Genomic DNA, 19,094 nt, shown 5'->3' on the forward strand with positions numbered 1-19,094 from the left:
ACCAAGCCCTGTCCCTAGATGCCATGGCTGCATGCACCTAACCTCAACCATTTAAAAAAACAACAACATTTTATTGATTTTTTAGAGAGGAAGGGAGAGGGATAGAGAGTTATAAACATCGATGACAGAGAAACATTGATCAGATGCCTCCATGCACACCCCCCACGGGGATGTGCCCGCAACCAAGGTAAATGCCCTTGACCAAAATCGAACCCGAGACCCTTTAGTCTGCAGGCCGATGCTCTATCCAGTGACCCAAACCGGTTTCGGCAACCTCAACCATTTTTGTGTCCACATCCAACCAGGGGAAGCAGGAGGTGGGATCACATGCCCCTGTGCACACTCCATTGTCCCTCTGGACCTCACTTAGGAGATACCAAGAATTTCAAGACTGCAGCCGCAGCATCAACCTCTTGCCCAGGGCCTATCTGAGCGTGAGACTCTGCGGCTACACAAGTCACATGCCCATGAAGGCACCCCTATCAACGGATGACCTTGGGTGCCCAGATGTTACCGTAGCAGAGGTTTCTGGAAACACTGCAGCAAATTTCCAATGAAAAAGGAACCTCTTACGCGTTATGCAATCAGCATGAACTGAGATACAACGACTTCCTGAAACTGAAATGCAAAAGATGCCACGCAGAGTCCGGGCCACCAAGAGGTTTGCCTGGAAGGCAGATGAATCAAGTCATACAGAAAACAAGCCCAGTCCTTCACCGTGACCCCTCCGCGGCGCAGGACCAGGGCAAACTCCACCATGCGCGTGGGGTCTGTATTCCTCTTCCACTCGGGGATAGACAAAGAAGCCTTGACTCTCAGTGGAGAAACATGTTTGGAACAGAAAGAGCAGCCATGCTCACAACTCTCCTGGGCCAGCTATTTGGGCTGGAGCCGGGGGGGCTAGGGGCAAGAAGAGAAAATGAGTAAAATCATCCTGTCTCCCCAGTGCAATTCTTTTGTGCTGCTCAATAGACACCACTTTTGGAAGCACAGCCCCTAGGTTCCCTGGACATATGTAAAAGGCTCAGTCTGTAATCCACACACCAAGCGCCGGAGTGAGGCTTTCCTGCCAGAGCCAGAAGTCTTAGTGGTTCCACACTGTCAGCTGGGACCTGTCACACTGACTCTGCTGGCACTGCCACAAACTGCTCAGGGCCAGAGCCAGCCAGCGAACCTGTGGCAGCATAACAACGCGGGGATGCTCGGCATACCTCTCTTCAAGAAGTGCCACTGGCCAGTCACAAACTGTCCCCGGACGGATGAGTTATCCTGCCACTTCCCTCCCTGGGCCCACATTCTAAGTCAGCGGAAGTCCAGTTCCTGGGCTCCACGTCGACCTCTGCGTAAGCAGAACCAAGACAAGAAAGCAAATGTCGTCCAACTGCTGCCAGGACAGAGCAGAAACATCACTAACTCTCCGGGGCTGGGGAAGGGCCGCCCCTCAGCCTTGGGGATACGTTACTTGCCCCCTCTGCTCCTCCTCTGGGAGCTGTGACGTAGGTGTTTTGGGAACTAACCAGAGTCTGCAAACCCACCTTGTTCCACAGATGAAAGATGCTGGGTTTTGATTCATAATCTGAGCAAATGTGAGAAGACTAGTTCCATTGAACTAGTGCTCTGGGCTTCTCTCTATAATCTTGATTGAGGCACAACTCAGCCAAGGCTGTGATGAAAGGTGAGGCCTCTGCTTTCCCTTCACCATACGGTGAGCTCCCTAAGAAGGTCCCAGACCAAAAAAGTAGGGTCACGTATTTCACTTCTCAAGTGGATGTGTACCACTTGGTGGGCATATGCCAGCACTTTTATTTATTTATTAGTATATTTTATTGAGTTTTTTAGAGAGGAATAGAGAGGGATAGAGAGTTAGAAATATCTCTATCAGAAATATCTCTGAGAGAGAATCATCGATCAGCTGCCTCTTGCACACCCCCTACTGGAGATGTGCCCGCAACCAAGGTACATGCCCTTGACCGGAATCGAACCTGGGACCTTTCATTCGGCATGCCAGCACTTTTAAATGGGTTGTCTTTTGGGGTCCTCAGAATAACCCACAATACAGGCACCTCCCAGCCCCCTGCCTTCTGGTCCAGCCCTTGGAAATACGTGGTTTTACAGACGAGTAAACCGAGGCTTAGAGAGGTTAAGAGATGCACCCAAGCTCCTGCAGCCCAATTCAAACTCAAGTCTGTCCAACTCCTATGCCCGAGACAAAGTTTAATTACCACACACACAATAGTCCTTCCGACCGCAGCCTGTCACGACACATTGGTAGGTATGTATTCGCCAGTGACAGCCTCCAAAATGAGTCCAAACAGTAGATTCAGCAGGTCTAGCATCGAAGCTGGAGCCCTCTCTTCCGGAGGCCACATCCATTGCCTCTTGGGAATTTCCACAGCCTCCAACCCCTCCTCTGTAAGCAAGGCCTCCTGAGGGGCAAGGGTGCGAACGTCCAGACCCCCGACTGCCAATCTGCGTAAGGCTCAGGTGTCTAGACTGCAGGCACCGCTGGCTGTGCTTGGAAATCCTGGCTCTGTGAAGGCCTTCCACAAACACGTGGCCTCTGAGGCGCAGCAGAGATACAGGAAGCCCTTCCCCGGAGCACCTGTGCGGGTCCAGCGCGGCCCTGGGACAGCGGCCACGCCCTCTGGCTCCAGGGAGACCAGGCACAGCTCAGACAGAGGCTTGTGGCCCGAAGCCACAGGCACCTCTCGCTTGAGTTTCAAAGCCGGACCTCTCCTGCCACAGGCCACCCAGGCAGCCTCCTTCGGGGGCAGGCATCCTTTCAAGTGGCTCCTGCCAGCATCCCATTTCTGTTTAAATAGTTCCAGAGAGGGGAATCCCTGGATTATGGATTAAAAAAAAAAAAAAAAAAAAAGGTGAGAGATCGGTGAGGGGAAAACCACACACAACGGAAGGAAAGCCTTATGAAAGGCTGATCACCCCCCGCCCCACGTAGAGTGGGAACGAGACCTGCCCTCCAGGAAAGACGAGGGCTGCCATGCTTATACCTCAGCTGTTAGGAAGGCAGGAAGAAGTCCCAGCAGACAGCATGTGGGGAGAGGGGAGGCTATTAATCCCGTGAGTACACATAACGGAGCCATTGTGAAACCCGCTCACAGGTGCGCCAATGGGAAGTGCCGTTGAGAGGTGCTGGGCGCCCATCTCCCCTGGGGCCACAAAGCAGGGAGCCCTCCCCCAAGCCCTCTGTGCAGCCTCTCACTCATGCACGGGATGGGCACCTGGGCTGTGCCTTCAGCACGGGACACCCTCCCTCCTTTCCCACTCGTCAGCCTGGTGGCTGTCTCCTCTGTGGACACAGCGCTGGCGCTGGCTCACACAGCAGAGTGGGCCATGCCCGGCTCTGGCCTCTGTCACAGCCTGTGTTTGCTTCCAGGCTCTTACCGACTTCTCTGTGCCGGTCAGCGAGCTGTCCTCCAAGAAAAATCAAGAGCTCCACATCTCCTCCATTTTTGGGTCCCCCATGCCAGGCTTTCTACACAGGGGGTGAAGGTGAGGTTTTGGTGTCAGGGAGATGTGGGGAGGGTGGAGAGAGGTTGCAGCAGGTCCTTTGGATGAAGGATGCCCTCAAGTTAGAGGAGGTGGTGAGGAAAGGCATATGGGTAAAGAACGGATGCAGGCAGGAGGAGCAGGAGTCAGGCAAGAGAGATGCAGAAAGGAGTGTGGGTGTTTGGGGGCAGCTAGGATCTCTCCTTCCTCTCCTAACATGCTCTGGGGTCACGAGGGACAGAGCGAGGAGCTCAGGGAGTGGTGGGTGGTCCCTAGAAGGCAAGAATCCCGCATGCAGCTCAGCATGTGGTCCACAGGGGGTACCCCCGGAGCAGCCATGTGGGCATGAACATGTGTGTAAATGGGTCACATGGAACCCAGGACCTGCTGGTACAGGTTTTAAGGCCTCTTCCCTCATGAATTACATCCCAACATTAAATTTTATCTGCAAACATGGCCGGATTTTAACTGCATAGCAGAAACTGCAATGTTTTAGGGCTTTAACAGGATTTTAAAAAATATATATTTTATTGAGTTTTTACAGAGAGGAAGAGAGAGAGAGAGAGTTAGAAATATTGATGAGAGAGAATCACTGATCAGCTGCCTCCCGCACATCCCCCACTAGGGATATGCCCGCAACAAGGTACATGCCCTTGACCGGAATCGAACCTGGGACCTTTCAGTCAGCAGGCCGATGCTCTATCCACTGAGCCAAACCGTTTTTTTTTTTTTTTTTTTTTTTTTTTTTAATGCAAGAGGTTTTGACAATCTGGTGAAGATGCAGGTTGCAGGGTAAGACCTGATTAGGAAGAATGGCTGGAGGAGCAGGGAGGAGGCCAGGAGACCACAAGCTCTCCCTCGTGACAATATCCATAAACGCAGAAAGCAGTCCCGGCACCCACCATCGCCCAGCCCAGGGAGGCCAGCCCTCAGACAGGCCACGGTGGCTTTTCACATCTGCTCCAGCCCACAGACTCGAGTGACACTCAGTTCAGACCGTGTCAGGCAAAGCAGCAGAGGGATTTGTGGCGGAACTGGCCGGACGGGATTAGGAAAACTCTGGGGATGGCGAGGAGCGTTTAGAAACATGTGACACAGGAATGAGTCACCTTGGGCAGACGGCTGTGGACAGAGGGCTCTTTCTTTCGCCATCCCAGCATCTGGAGCACTGCTTTCAAAACACAGGTTGGACCCTGCTACCCAACGAGAGAGTCTTATCGAGACGTTATTTGAAAAGATTAGTGTTGTGTTTCAGGGGGCAGGGCCTTCTGCACGGAGCAAAGAAATCAACTATGCAGGGAGGGGCAGCTTTTGGCTCCAAACCACACAAGCGAGGTCCCGACCCCTGTGCCCAAACACAGCTGTGGCATGAGACAAGTTAGCCCGGGACGCAGTTCTAGGCCAGTGGCGGGCGGTGAAGGGAAGACCACCAGAGCCTGTTTGGTGTCCTGGGCTCCCTCCATAGGATTGCCATTGTGGCTAATGGCATTAATAATAATAAGAGCAGCAACATTCGGGGTTTAACAGGATTTAAAAAAAAAATATATTTTTTTATTGATTTTTTACAGAAAGGAAGAGAGAGAGAGATAGAGAGTTAGAAATATCGATGAGAGAGAATCATTGATCAGCTGCCTCCCTCACTCCCCCCACTGGGGATATGCCCGGCAACAAGGTACATGCCCTTGACCGGAATCAAACCTGGGACCTTTCAGTCAGCAGGCCGACGCTATCCGCTGAGCCAAACTGGCTTTGGCAACGTGATTTTTTTAATGCAAGAGGTTTTGACATCCTGGTGAAGATGCAGGTTGCAGAGTAAGAACTGATTAGGAAGAACGGTTGTAGGAGCAGGGGGAGGCCAGGAGACCACAAGCCACCCTCGTGACAATATCCATAAACGCAGAAAGCAGCCCTTTGACTACTTACTATGTGCCCTGCTTCATCTTATTCAATACTTTAAGCAAGTCCTAAGATGTAGGTACCATTATGCTTCCATTTTAGAGGTTAAGAAAGTGGAAGTAAAGGAGATGAAGTGACCGGCCCAAGGTCACCCAGCTTGTAAGCGACAGACATTGTAGGCTCATGTTACAGGGCCCAGCTGGCTTCACTTTGTTTCTGCTTGTCCTGTGAAGTACAGCAAAGAACACAAATGCTAGAAAAGACCACCTCCTCCTCTTCTCTCCTGGACATAATCCATGTATGTCCTGTGACATGGGGGACATAGCTAAAGGGGAGCTCAGAGACTAGGGTCATCCACGAATGGTGTCACCTTTAGCAAGTCACTTCCCCTCTCTCACTCACAGGTTCTTTATGTTTTTAGAGAGAGAGGAAGGCAGAGAGAGACAAAACCATCTAGCACCAGCAAGGAGCACCACCATTGGCCTGGACCCCTTGCCTTGAAAAAGGATTAGACAATATGAAGGTCATGTGTGTTTGTCTAATGAATGTGTTCAGTTGATGGTAATTTTGTCTTTCAATTTAGCATGATGATCTTTACACCAAATATCAGAAGACCGAAGAGGTCCCAAATCTGAACCTAAAAGTGTACTATGTTCCATCTCTACATTTTCCACGCAGTCTTCCAGTTTTAGTATATGTGCTGCTGAAGCAAGCACAGTGCGGTCTTGATTTTGGCTTGTGATATATTGCAAGCTCACCATGAGGGAATGCACTTGGGTCAGTGAGCTCAGGGCCCTCAGCTGCCCTTCCTACTGGGGTGGCCATAGGCAGCAAAGTCCAACTTGGTGAGGCTAAGGCCTTATGACATCATGGAAAACAAACCAGTGCTACCTGAATGCTCATAGGAAATTTCCATTTTCATCTCGATATCTCTGTGGCTAGGAGAAACCAATGTTTTCAGCATGAACCATTAGGATCAGGGAGGTGGAAGAAATAAACAGATGGGTGTCCACACTGCAATTCTCTACCATTTTCTAATTCTCACTCAGGGTCTGTTACAGAAGAGCAGAAAGGAGCCTTGACATCAGACGGGTTCCAATCTTGACTCTGCCACTCTTTTCTTGTGAGACCTTGGCTATGTTATCCAATCTTGCTCAACTCGGTGTCCTCATACATACATACAGAAGGATGACACCTCCTCATACAGCTACTGCAAGGATTAAATGAAGTGAAAAGGAGTGCACAAAGTCAGGGAGAAGTGGAATCTTCCGTACCACAGCACAGGCAGATGATATGGGGTACCAAAGGCAGCACAGAGCTCCCCCGTTCCCATAGGCACTGCCTCTGCTCCCCTGCTCCAAGCACCATCTCCAACCCTGACCACTCTCCAAGGCCTGGCCCCCAAACCATGTGTTTAAAAATAACTTCATTTGGTCTCATCCCCTGACCTGTCCCACCCCCTCCTCTTCACATCTGGGCGGGGCTGAAGGCCCAACAGACATCATCCCTCCCTCCCTCTCCTTTAGCTGGTATCCAATCAAAGCCTCCTACACAACCTGCCTCCACACTGTCCATCTCGTCCATCCCCCTGCCTCTGCTGCTGCTGCCCCAGTTCAGGCCTCATCATCTCTCCCGGGCTATCGCAATAGTTGTCTAACTGATTTTCCTGCCAACAGCTTTTTTTTTTTTTTTTTTTTTTTTTTTACTTTGCTCCTGCTGCCAGAGAGACCTTCCTGAAGCACCCACTGGACCCTAGAACTTTTTTCCTCTAACCCCTCTATGGGCTTCCTGCTCACAGAACCCAGACCAAGTCCCACACAGAGATTTAAGGTGCATGTCTGGGTCCTAAACTCCAATTTCACCTGCTCTTCCCATCACTTCTGTCAGGCACTGCCCCCTTTCCCTGCACATGACTTGCCTTCCCTCAGAAGTCCGTGCCTTGGGTTCACACCACTAGGGACCTGACAAGTCTTTGGAGCTGTGTGATATCTGCTTCACTGCCTGAGCCTTGGTTTCCTTCACTGTAAAAAGAGAGAAAGCTATCCAGCTCCTGCACAGGGTTAAAGATGAAGTGAGGGGACACATGAGAAACATGTAGTATGTTGAGTGGCACACACATGGTAGCTGCTGCTATAGAGAGTTACCATGAATATGTATTGTGCCAACCTCTCAAGTTGGCAGGCCCCTCCCTCTACCCATGGGTATCAAGTTTGCCTCTCAAAGCTTCACTCACACGTCAGAAACAATTATTTCTTTGGAGAAGTCCTTATTTGATTTGCCTTGTAGTTCAAAAGTTTTCACATCTGACCTCCAGCGTGGTCAGGAACCGTGCCGTACTCATATCTACCCTCACACCTGGCACAACACCCACACCTCGTTAGCTTTTTGATCCCTGGAGCTGAATTTCTCTGAGGTCACAGGGTTGGAGGGGGTGGGTATTGAGAGTGTGCACATGGGGAATAAAAAAAACACCCAGCTGATCCTTGGTAATTTACTTCTCACATCTATCCTAGACCCCCACAGCTCTAAGCTCTAAGTCTTATTCTGATTTCACTGGAAATAAAGGACACTTGAACCCTGGCATTCATTCATCCAACAGGTGCTCACTGAGCACCCACCACCTGGCAGACACAGTTCTAGGTGCTGCTGTGATAGCAAAGGACTCACAGTTCCCTCTCTCACGTCTGCAGTGCACTTGTCCCATGGAAACGAATCCTTCCAATTCTTGGAAACCACAAACATTGAATTCCATTACAAATGTCGGGCTGCACCACCATTCAGATGGGCGGTGAGTTAAAATGTGTCTTCTGTTTCAACAATGATGTCAACTAGTATTGCTAACATGGAGAGTGGGGGGAAGTGTCGTCCATCTGAACTGGGAGTGCAGCTGCTGAACCGCATGTCAAGATGATCTTCAGTTGTTTCGTCACTGATAAGATGACCCCTAAAAAACATGTTTTCTTTTTTTTTCTCCTTTTTTTCTTTTTAGATCCTTAACTCATTTTGATAGGGTTGCCTGAAAACTTTATGAGAAAACAGGAAGACCTGAACCTCAGACCGCAAGTAGGGGAAGACAGAGGGTGTAAGGGGTGTAGAGCTCATTGAATGGCTTGGAGCTGCAGGCTGGCCAGCCAGCCAGTGTTTGCTGAGCACTTCATCTTCAGGGGCTCCGCAGGCAAAGGCAGGGCTTGCCACAGGTTTACAGTCCAGATGAGGAGACACAACTGAAGCCAACACACTAACTAGTGTTTGTGAATATCCACCCTAATGTGTGTACCTGGCTCAGGTCTCCTAAATACACTCACCAGTTTTTTTCATGCCTAAAACCCTCCTGCTGCCCTGACCTCACTTCTATCCAGTCTTCCAGGCCCAGCTCCACCCCCATGTCCTCCACGCACCCTGCTGACCACTCCAGCAGGTAGCATTCTCACCTTTCACCCACTGACCCCTGTCAGCAACAGGGCAGGCACACAGCCCACTCCAGTCACTCACATGGGCCTTCCCTGTCCCTCTCAGCCCAGACCGCATTTTCCACTGTTGATTCAGGAGAACCAAATACTATCTTCCTCTCCCCACTTCAAGGGGCAAATGAGAAAATTTATAAAATGCTTTGATTTCTTCGGAGTCGAGGGCCTAATGAATGCCCAGGACCGATACCACATGCACCAGAGAAGCGCTGCAGCTGTAAAAGAAGATGACATGTGTTCTTTTGACTTTCAGGAAAGTGTGTAAAAAATAAATGACTAAATATAAAAGCCTGATCTGGTGGTCTGAAAGGACCCCTGCCAATAATGCAAACAGCACACAGGGGCAAATGATCTCTTCCACTCAAACAGTTAACCAGGATGCATGGGCATCTCCTCTGGGTGAGGAAGGCCTGGTGACTGGTCTCATTCCTCCACATCTACGCTACACCCTTTCTGTTCAGAGGCAGCAGTCATATCTCCAGCAGAGTTAACGCCTTATCAGAGACCTGGACCAAGGGCTGGGTCCCGAGTCAAACTTCCTCTTCTGCAAGGCCTGCTCCTGCGCTGGCGGGCTGAGGGACCCCGTGCAGAGGTGGCAGAGCAGCAGGGCAAGTATCCCAGGCTAGCTGGAGTTCCCTGGCCACTGAATCACCAACAGGCTGTACCGGGGCTGAGCTCCGAGGTCACACGAAGCTGTGCCAAGCCGAGGCGCTCTGAAATCCTGTTCCAGCTGACTGACACAGAGTCGAGGCATTAAGGTGTCTGTGGAAGGAACTACGCTGGACACTCCCTGAGTCCCAGAGGAAAGAAGGGGTGGGAAGTGTACTAAAGATAGGCCAGGATAAAGCAGTAGACACAATGGCTCTATCTGCAGGGCCCGGGCCCCTCAGTACTGTGAACCAGAGAGTGGAGACCTGGCTGCCAGGAAATTCAGGAATCAAATGCCAGCTCTGGAAGAGCCCACTGCATGGTGCAAGCCCCTCCCTGTCCAGGGAGACCCATTGCCCGCATCTCAGCTTCCCCTGGCTTGTGGTGGCCCCAGAATTCCCATCCTCTGGTCAGCAGGGGCTTTGCCTGTGCGGACCTCAGACCAGCAGAGTTAGCTTCTCAGCAGAGCCAACCAAGCCAGGCGAATCCTTCAGCCCCGTCAAGGCCATATGTAAACATCACTTACTACAAGTGGCTTGGAAGTAGGCTACAAGCAGGGAGGAGGTAAAAAATAAGCAATCCTTGACTTCTGCCCCACTTCCTCCCTGTGAATAGCTTAGTAATGGCAAACTCACCCCTTCCCACCGCTCCACCCAGGGCAGCCCCGGAGCCACCCTGCAGGAGGCACTGTGAAATTTGGGGTTTGGGCTAAGATAAATACCTGTGTGACTTGGCAGAATTTCAGTTCGATGTGGCACCAGATTGCGGGGGTGGGAGGAGGAGGGGGGCAGAGGGGGCAGTGATGCCCCAATGCTGATCACCACTGTCAGGCTTTCCCTGTGCCCTGTGTTTTTAGGGGTGGCCACAGAACACCCCTGTGGAGAACTCATTGATTAGGTAAGGGCCACTGATTGAGAAGCAAGGTTCAAGCAGAGGAGACAAGTTTCCAGAACTCCAGATATTTTAAGAGTTAAGGGGGAAACACCAAGAAGTTCTGATAACCCCACATTTCTCAACCCACATCATGCTGCCAACTGGGACAGTGTCTATGTTCTTTTTCTAGGGCCCAGGAAGTGAGGGGCAGGAGGAAGAGGAGAAGGAAGAGAAAGAGGAAGAGGAGGTGTAGGAGGAGGAAGAGGAAGAAGAGGGCGAGGAGGAGGAAGAGGAGGAGAGAGTGGGTGAGAAAGGACCTGAGTGGTAAGTGCAGGTACCAGCTGCTGAAAAGGCCCGGAGGAGCAGTGGGCAAGAGGTGCTCAGACTGACCTCCTTCCCCTGAAAGACCCTGCCACCCTGAGCCCGGACAGGAGAGGCACTGCCGGCAGTGGCTCCGCGGGAGCACGTGGAAACCGGTGAGGGTAGTTTTGTTGAGGGTAGTTTTTGGTCGTCACAATGACTCAGGGGCACTCCTGGTATGTAGTGGGTGAGAGCTGGAATGCTAAATTGCTGTAATACACAGGACTTTGGCCTAAATAAGGTGCTAATAGTATACTTTTTAAAGAAATTTTGGACCCCAACAGGGAAAGTCTCTTCAGCCTCCAAATGAATGGGCAGAAGCACCCCAAACTCAGGGGAAACGCAACAGCTGGCAGTCACATCCACAGCAGGGCCACTCATCAGAGCCTGGCAAAAGGTCTCTGGGAAGCTTGTAAAGCAGGGGTGGGAGCCTTTTTTCTGCCAAGGGCCATTTGAATATTTATAACATCATAAGGGCCATACAAAACTATCAACCTAAAAATTAGCCTGCTGTACTTGGTCAAACATTTGATTAACTCACCCCTAATCCCTTGGCAGAGTTAGACCGAATGATTTCATGGACCTTATGTGGCCCACGGGCAGATGTTCCCTACCTCTGTTGTAGAGTAACCATGGTGATGAGCCTGCCCTCAGTTAACTGGGATGCTCCCTTCCCCATTCAGTAATTCTCTCTTTTCTTATGTTCATCTGTCTGTCTGTCTCTATATTAACCTAAAGTATTTGGGTTGCATAATACAAAGCCCACCTATAAAGTAACAAGACCAACAAGCCACAAACAAACCCACCCCCAGTGTTTTACAGTCATGAGGTGCCAGAGAGACTCCCAGGAGCCCCGAGAGGGCGGGAACTGACTGGAGAGGTGATGCATTTGACTGTTTCTTAGGCCACCTTTCCGATTTTAGGCCACTGATGTATTTCCCTCAGAGCAACGCGAGTTCTTCTGACCTGGGTAGCAAAGCTGATCATGGATGCCCCCACAGGACTTAGCTGTATAGGAGAGTCTTATTTGTGGACTGACACAAACCAGTAAGGGACAGGCACCACAGTTTTGGGACAGAGAGCATCAGATTCATTTAGTGGTGTCAACTTAAAGCATTTGAAAGGAAGACAAAAATCCAGGGAAGACACAGTAGCTCTTCCAGGGAAAATTGGTGGGTGTGGGTCCCTCCCTCACCACCACCACCACCACCACCACCAACAACAACAACAGCAACAACTCTGCTCCTGCTCCTGTATTTATTTGCTCCTTTGAAGACAGGTAGAGATGAGAAGCAAAAGAGCAAAAGGAGCAGGAAAAGAGGAAGTTTTCTGCCAGCATGATTTAGCTCTAGCAGGAATAGGAGGATGACAGAAAGAAGAATGTGGGTGGCAGCCCTGTATGTTTAAGTCCCAGGCAAGGGTGCAGTGAGAAAAGGGTGTTAGATTATTAACATTCAGTGTGTTAGTGAAGCACTGTTTAGGAAAACCAAACTCATCTCAATGAGAGTGGTATAGGAATCAAAATCAGCCGGTAAAATGGTACAGCCTCCTTGGAGGGCAGTTTGGTGGTTTCTTACAACACTAACCACAGTCTTACCATATGGCCCAGCAATTGAGCTCCTTGGTATTTATTCAAATGATTGAAAACTTATGTCCACAGAAAACCTGCACTCATAATTGCCCAAACTTGGAAGTGACCTTCTATAGGTGAGTGGATAAACCGGGGAACACCCAGACAATGGAGCACTATGCAGCAATGAAAAGAAGTGAGCTATGAAGCCATAAGAAGACACGGAGAAACCTTAAATGCATATTATTAAATGAAAGAAACTATTCATAAAAATCTGTGGACAGACTGTGTGATTCCAATGATATGATATTCTGGAAAAGACAGTAAAAAGATCCGGGTTTCCAGGAGCTTAGAACAAGGGAGGGAAAATGGTTATTTTTTAGGGGAAATGCCAGGGGTTGTAAGGGCAGTGAAACTATTCTGTATGACACTACAATGGTGGATACAGGCCATTTTGCATTCGTCAAAACTCATAGAATGCACTATGCAAAGAATAGACCCTAATGTAAACTAGGGGTTTTAGCTCACACTTAACTCTAGTTTAAAAAAAAATTACTTTTAGTTAATAATAATGCACCAATAATGACCCATCAACTGTTGCACATGTACCACACTAACGCAAGATGTTAACAATAAGGGGAATTGTGTGTATAAGGAAGTATATAGGAAGTCTGAACTTCTCACTAAATTTTTCTATAAACCTGAAATTGCTCTAAAAATGTCTATTAAAAACCCCCAGCTGATAACAACTACAACCCTATGCACTCACATTCTAAATGTCTAGTCTTACTGTTTCCCTAAGCCCAAGTACAACGTCCTTATCCTAGGAAGGCCAAGTTGGCACAAACAGCTTGGATTGGACTTTTCTGGAAAGACAGAGGAGACACTGTGCAGCCTTCCATGGAGCCTACGGCTCTGGGCATCATCGCTGCCTCATCAGAGTGGCTGAGTAGAAAGACAGACAACAGAGCTAAATTCCTGACCAGCCTTTGCCATCCCTGTGAATCCTGGCCAGCTGAAAACTTACTAGTGAGTATGAGGAGCACAGTGATTTCTCCTCTGTTGTGAAATGTGTTGTAGGGATGTGCTCACTCAGCGTTGGCAGTGGCTCCCAGGACAGGCAATGGCCAGCTTTGTCAGCGGCTGATCTGACTGGGCTGGGCTGCTGTGTACCCTGCGCCTTCCTCTCAAACAGGGAGCAAGTCCGATGAAAGAAAGCAGGGGACAATCACATTCCTTGTGGAGACAGGCTGGGGAGAAGGCAGGGTACGGGACTGGAGGGGAGGGAAGGGAGGAATTAATGGGTGAGGGGTCTTCAAAAGAAGTCTTCCAGCAGAGAGGCTGACAGGCACAGCCAGCAGTCCGAGCAGCCTCTGAAATAATCAAGGAAACCCAGGACCCGGTTTCAGGGCAGCTGGCCTTGCTTCTGTGGCCCCTCATGTAAAACAGATGATGTTTCCCAGTGGGTGAGCATCGACTTATGAACCAGGAGGTCACGGTTCAATGCCAGGTCAGGGCACATGCCTTGGTTGTGGGCTTGATTCCTAATCATGCAGGAGGCAGCCAATCAATGATTCTCTCTCATCACTGATGTTTCTATCTCTATCTCTCCTTCTTGCTTCCTCTCTTAAATTAATAAAAATATATTTCAAATAAAAAAAAATAAAAAAAATAATATAGATGACTTTTCCTAGATGTGCTGTCTCTTAGAGAAGGACAAGTTACGAATACACTTTTCAGTCTGTTGTCACCCGCCGTCAGCTCTGAGACGGAGGGAGCAGAATATGAGAGCTGCTAGAAAGATGGTTTCATCCAGTTTCCTGACCTTCCAGCTGCATCTGAGAGTATGCTCCCCAGTAGGTGTCAAGCACAGCCTTTGTCATAACAAAATAAAGCTACAGTTAGAGACTTTCCCATCCTCCTCTCCCTTCTTCCTTACACTTCAGGCAGGAAAGGGACAGAACAGCACTGGGTCTGTTTACGCGCTCCACACCATCCTTCTATGGAAACCTATGATCCAGGTAATGAATGAAGCAAGCAGCTCACTCCTCAGCCCCAGCTCTGTCACAATCTGACATTTTATTGTGTTTGTTCGTTTATTTTCTGTCCTTTTGGGATCAAGTGGGGGGTGAGCAAGAGGTGGTGTTTTTTGATTTGCTGTATTCTAGATGCTCAAACAGTGCCTGACACAAAGATAGCTCTCAAAAGTACTTGTTAAATGAATTCAGTTCCTTTTTGAGTCAAACCTTCTCACATATGTCTAGGGAATGTGAACCAAAGAAGACAATACCTGAGCAGCAAAACTTTACAGGGACTTTGTGGAATCTAGGTTCTTTATTCTGGAATAAGACACTATGAACACTTGTGTGTGATGACAGATCTCCAAGAAATAAATCAGACACTGGAAGTGTGTGTGTGTGTGTGTGTGTGTGTATGTGTGTATGTGTGTGTGTGTGTGTGTGTGTGTGTGTGTGTGTGTTGATCAATAGAATTATTGTGGATGTTCTTTCTGAACTGGTGACAACTAACAGAAACCTGGATACATGTAGGGAACCAGTCCTGCAAATACCTGGGGGAAAGCATCCAATGGTAAAGAGACAGCAAGTGCAAAGGTCCTGTGGTGGAGTGAGCTTAGCCTGTTCAAAGAAGAACAAGAAGGCTGGCGTGGCTGGAGCAGGATGGTGGGAAATGAGGCTGGAGAGATGCAGACTTCTCTCACGGAGAGCACTAGGAATCTGAATTTTATTCTAGGCTGAGCCGCTGCTGGAAAGTTTTGAGTAGAGGAGCAATATGTTTGAAGGGCTCACTCAGGGTACAGAGAACAGACAAGGCCTTACCAGAGGCAAAACAGGAAGTGGAAGGAGTGAAGATGAGACTAATGCAGAAGGCCAGGTGAGAGACGAGGGGCAGGGGGGAAGGATGTGAGAAGTGGTCGGATGTAGAAGGTAACTTCATCAGAGTGACAGGACTCACTGAACTTGGGAGGACTGAACACAGGAGGTGCGCTTTGGTCCTGTTCCTCAGGGACCTGCTCTCTTCACCCCACCTTCATCTCTACCATTCCCCTGCCTTCTCTTCACCTTCCCAGGCCTTCTTCAACTCTCAAGGCCAGTTCAAACATCAACAGCTTCAAAAACCTCTCCTGACCACTCTTCTCTTTCAAAAAATTAAAAAGCAAACATGAACAAATGTACCAGAACACAGGGCTAGAGAAATCCATTAGCAGGCTGAATGCCCACAAGGGTCAAATCCACACAAGGGTCTTATCTTGGTCCTGATGAACTCAAACTTCTCTAAAGAGCTTTTAATAAAATCCCTTCCAGGGTTTGCCTACTATCCCTGAGACCCTCTGGGATGCCACAGGCTAAAACGAAGAGTCATCGCCAGGCAGGTCCTAAGAATCGCAGTCTAAGGTAACTCCGGACTCCCCGGGAGAAACACAGGAGCAAAGCGAACAGGCTCTGTGCGGACTTGGGACCAGAACACGCGCACGTTGCAAATGTACAGACTCAGAGGCTATTCTCTGCTCCGGGTTTCTCTGCACTAAATGCCCTGCCTCTGCAGCAACCTCTTGTGCACCTGCGGGCACAGCCTAGCTCTCTACTTTCCTCAGAGCCACCCCCTTCCTACCTCCCTTCACCCTTCACCCCATGATGCCTATGGAAGAGAACTGAACAGACAGTGGCCCTCACGGACGCAGGTGTAATGATACTAAGTTGGCCATACAGCTGAGCATTCAACATGCCACGCATCCTCTTGGGAAAGGAGTCCTTCCCTCGAGGACGGGTGGAAGTCAGTGTTCCTTGTGAATCAGGAGGCGGCCAGAACACTCTTGCTGGTAACTCAACAAGGGCCCCAGACTGGCTGACTTGAGTCACCATGGAGCTTCGTCACCCAGCATTAGCTGTGATTTTCTGCTTCTTACTTTGAACGGAGGCAAACACCCGTGTCCTGAATGATGACAGGACATACCAGTCCACACCCTCAGAGGCTTCTTGCCGTGCTGGGATGCTAATCCTGCCTAACAGGACTCCATAACACTTCTATGGTTATGGTATTAGGTTTATGGAACACCTTTTAAAAAACCAGAGTAGTGTGTTTAAAAGGGCATGAAGTGTAAGCGACATAAGTGGTGCATATTGTTTTCAACCAGTTCTTTGAAAACACATATTTTTTTTCTCATTCTTAAAGTGTCCTACCATCTTTAGCAGGAATCAAATACCATGCACATGTATCACCCATCCATACTCAGCCTGCAGCAGACATTACTAATTGATCACAGCACTATCCCCACAGGTGCAACCTTAAATCCTTCTGAACAGCCACTTCCAAGAAATCACAGTTGACCTAGGAAGTGGAACCATTTCCCACTTCTGCTCCTGTAATATCCATTGCTATGTCAATGAAGTTTTGGAAATGAGGGTAGGAGGAGGAGGAAGAGGAAGAGAGAAGTGAAGAGAGAAACTGGGGGTAAATTATTTGTCATTGATAAAAATGTATTTGTCAACCACTCAGTGTTACATTTTGTGCAAGGCACTGCAGAAGTTGAGAATAGGGGCAAGAAAAAAAAAAAGGACCATGAAATAGGAAACGAAACCTCTACATGAAACGCACACACTCTCACACACAATTACTGTCAAAGGAGCAAGACGCCATCCGGAAGCATGGCTGGTATGATGACAACATCAATGTGGATCCCTTTCCCCCCAGCACAAAGGAGGTAGAACCCAAGAATATCAATAGCTATTTCTATCAATTTCTCTGCCTCCGCAAAGCCAAAGTTTTTACATAAACAAAGCCCCAGATTTTCAGAAAATGTCTGCTGTGCAGCCTCTGGAAACAGCTAGCTCATCAGGTGTTACACAGCCCAGGTGAAAACAATGACGGAACCATTTATGAAAGAGGCTAAAGTGGAGAAAACCAAGGATAGTATGTAGGTGGGTAGTTCAGAACAACCCAGATTTCTTCACTGCTTTCTATTGGGAGCCTAAACATGCTTTTCCACAAAAGTTAATGACTGTTATCTTCAAGGCCAAACAGTGAGGCCGTTCACCCACATTGGCTCGGCTCTGCTCGCCGTGGAATCAGATGACATCACAGCTCCCAGAGGGCATTCCTGGCTGAGCAGAGCCGGGCTCTGGGCTGTGTGGTCCTCAGGGGTGAAGACCCCGCACATCGGAGAGAGGGCTTGACTCTCTCTCCCAATCACAAGGGCAGCTGGTACCTGCCTTGTGTAATGGTATATTCCATGGAAGGCACGTATCATATCCCATTTTCTGGCATAACAAACGTACCCACACCCCTCTCTGGTTCACTTCTCAAGGCTGGGAACTCAGATAAACTGTACATCTGCAGGGCAGGCCTGTGGGGCTCTCTGCAGAGAAGCTGCCTCTCAGACAGACCATCTCCGCCCTTGGCCTGGGAACAGTCACCACAGGAGCAGAACCCTGTCCCCGCTTCAGGCAGCTCCTCTCAGAGGCGAAGAGCAAACAGCCAGAAAGCGTTGTTCCCTGATTAGTAGGTGAAGCCCATCGAGGAGGGATTAAAAACATTTATTTTCTTGTCTGCTGGGAAAGAGCAGGCTCGTTTCACCAAAGTCTTTTCCTTGTCATCACTCAACAGCTCCTTGCAATTCTGGTTCCTTAGGTTCTGGGTTGCAAGCGAAAAAGATGAGGGAATTTTGACCCAAAGGGACTGTTTCGTTCCAAAAGGTTCAACCTTTCTTTCTCAGACTGAACGTTACAACTAAGAGCATCAATCAAGGAAGAAATGTTTGAGAGTGGGTCACTAGATATTAGGTGACGTAAGTGAAGATCAAGAAAGCCTGTGGGGCAGTGTGCAGAAGCCCCGCGGAAAACACAGGCAGGCACTCAGCTCTGAGAACAACGGGATTTTTATAAGGAGCTACTATCTGTGTATTTAAACCTCAGGAGATAATTTAGTTTTCTGGCTCCCTAAAATGTCAGCATTTCCCTCCCCTCCCCTGCATGGGCCAGCAGGATGGGCTTTTAACCACCAAGCAGTCACTATGGGGGGTGGGAATTGAGGGGCACTTCAGTGGAGATGATCCACTTTAAGCAAACCAATTAAGGCCAGATAACTGTAGAAAAGGATTATCAAGTAAGATCCTTTAATTGAGACACTGATTTTTAAAACGTACATTTTCTTTTTCCAGCTGCTCACTCATTGCAAAGGAGGTCCGTCCCACTGGCTGTTTCACGTGTTGGCGATACAGTATGCCAATGCGTACACCTTCACCTTTACCCAAGGGGGAAAATCGCCTTTAATAATCATGAGTGGACGCTAACACTTGAGGATCCAGATATAAACTATGTATTCAGAGGTGCAAGGGTCATGCCAACTGCATGAAGAAAGTCCCCATGGGCAGGTGAAACCATAAATGCTATTTTGTTCTGATCAGCTACTCCACCAAGTCAATGGAAATGCCTGCACTTTTTTTTGTAGGTATGTATCATGGCTAAAGTTGGGAGTGAAGAGTCTGAAAGGAAGCCAGCTATTAGCAAATGTGCTAACCCAGATTCTATCTTTAGTTGGACTGGGAAGCACTAAATGTGTTAAGGTAAAAGTGTTAAAGACTCTGCCATGTTCCGCTATTATCTGGGGGAATGTCACTGGGGAGGTGTGGAAACGGGGTGAGGAGGAGGTGAAGCCAGCACCCTAGTAGAGGGCTTTAGAGACTACAGTTCACGTGCTGTGACTTTCAGGCATAAATGAAAGAGATCATCCTTTAAAACTACTCCTTTAAAAAATTT

At 48.9% G+C, this 19,094-nt stretch overlaps 1 protein-coding gene across 1 annotated transcript in view; it reads right to left on the reverse strand.

The window, feature by feature from the left end:
- TGFA (transforming growth factor alpha) overlaps positions 1-19,094 on the reverse strand; it is a 94,646-nt gene that overhangs the window by 62,616 nt on the left and 12,936 nt on the right. The window lies entirely within an intron of this gene.

This window comes from Pipistrellus kuhlii, unplaced genomic scaffold, assembly GCF_014108245.1.
Source record: "Pipistrellus kuhlii isolate mPipKuh1 unplaced genomic scaffold, mPipKuh1.p scaffold_m20_p_13, whole genome shotgun sequence".
Lineage (NCBI taxonomy): Eukaryota > Metazoa > Chordata > Mammalia > Chiroptera > Vespertilionidae > Pipistrellus > Pipistrellus kuhlii.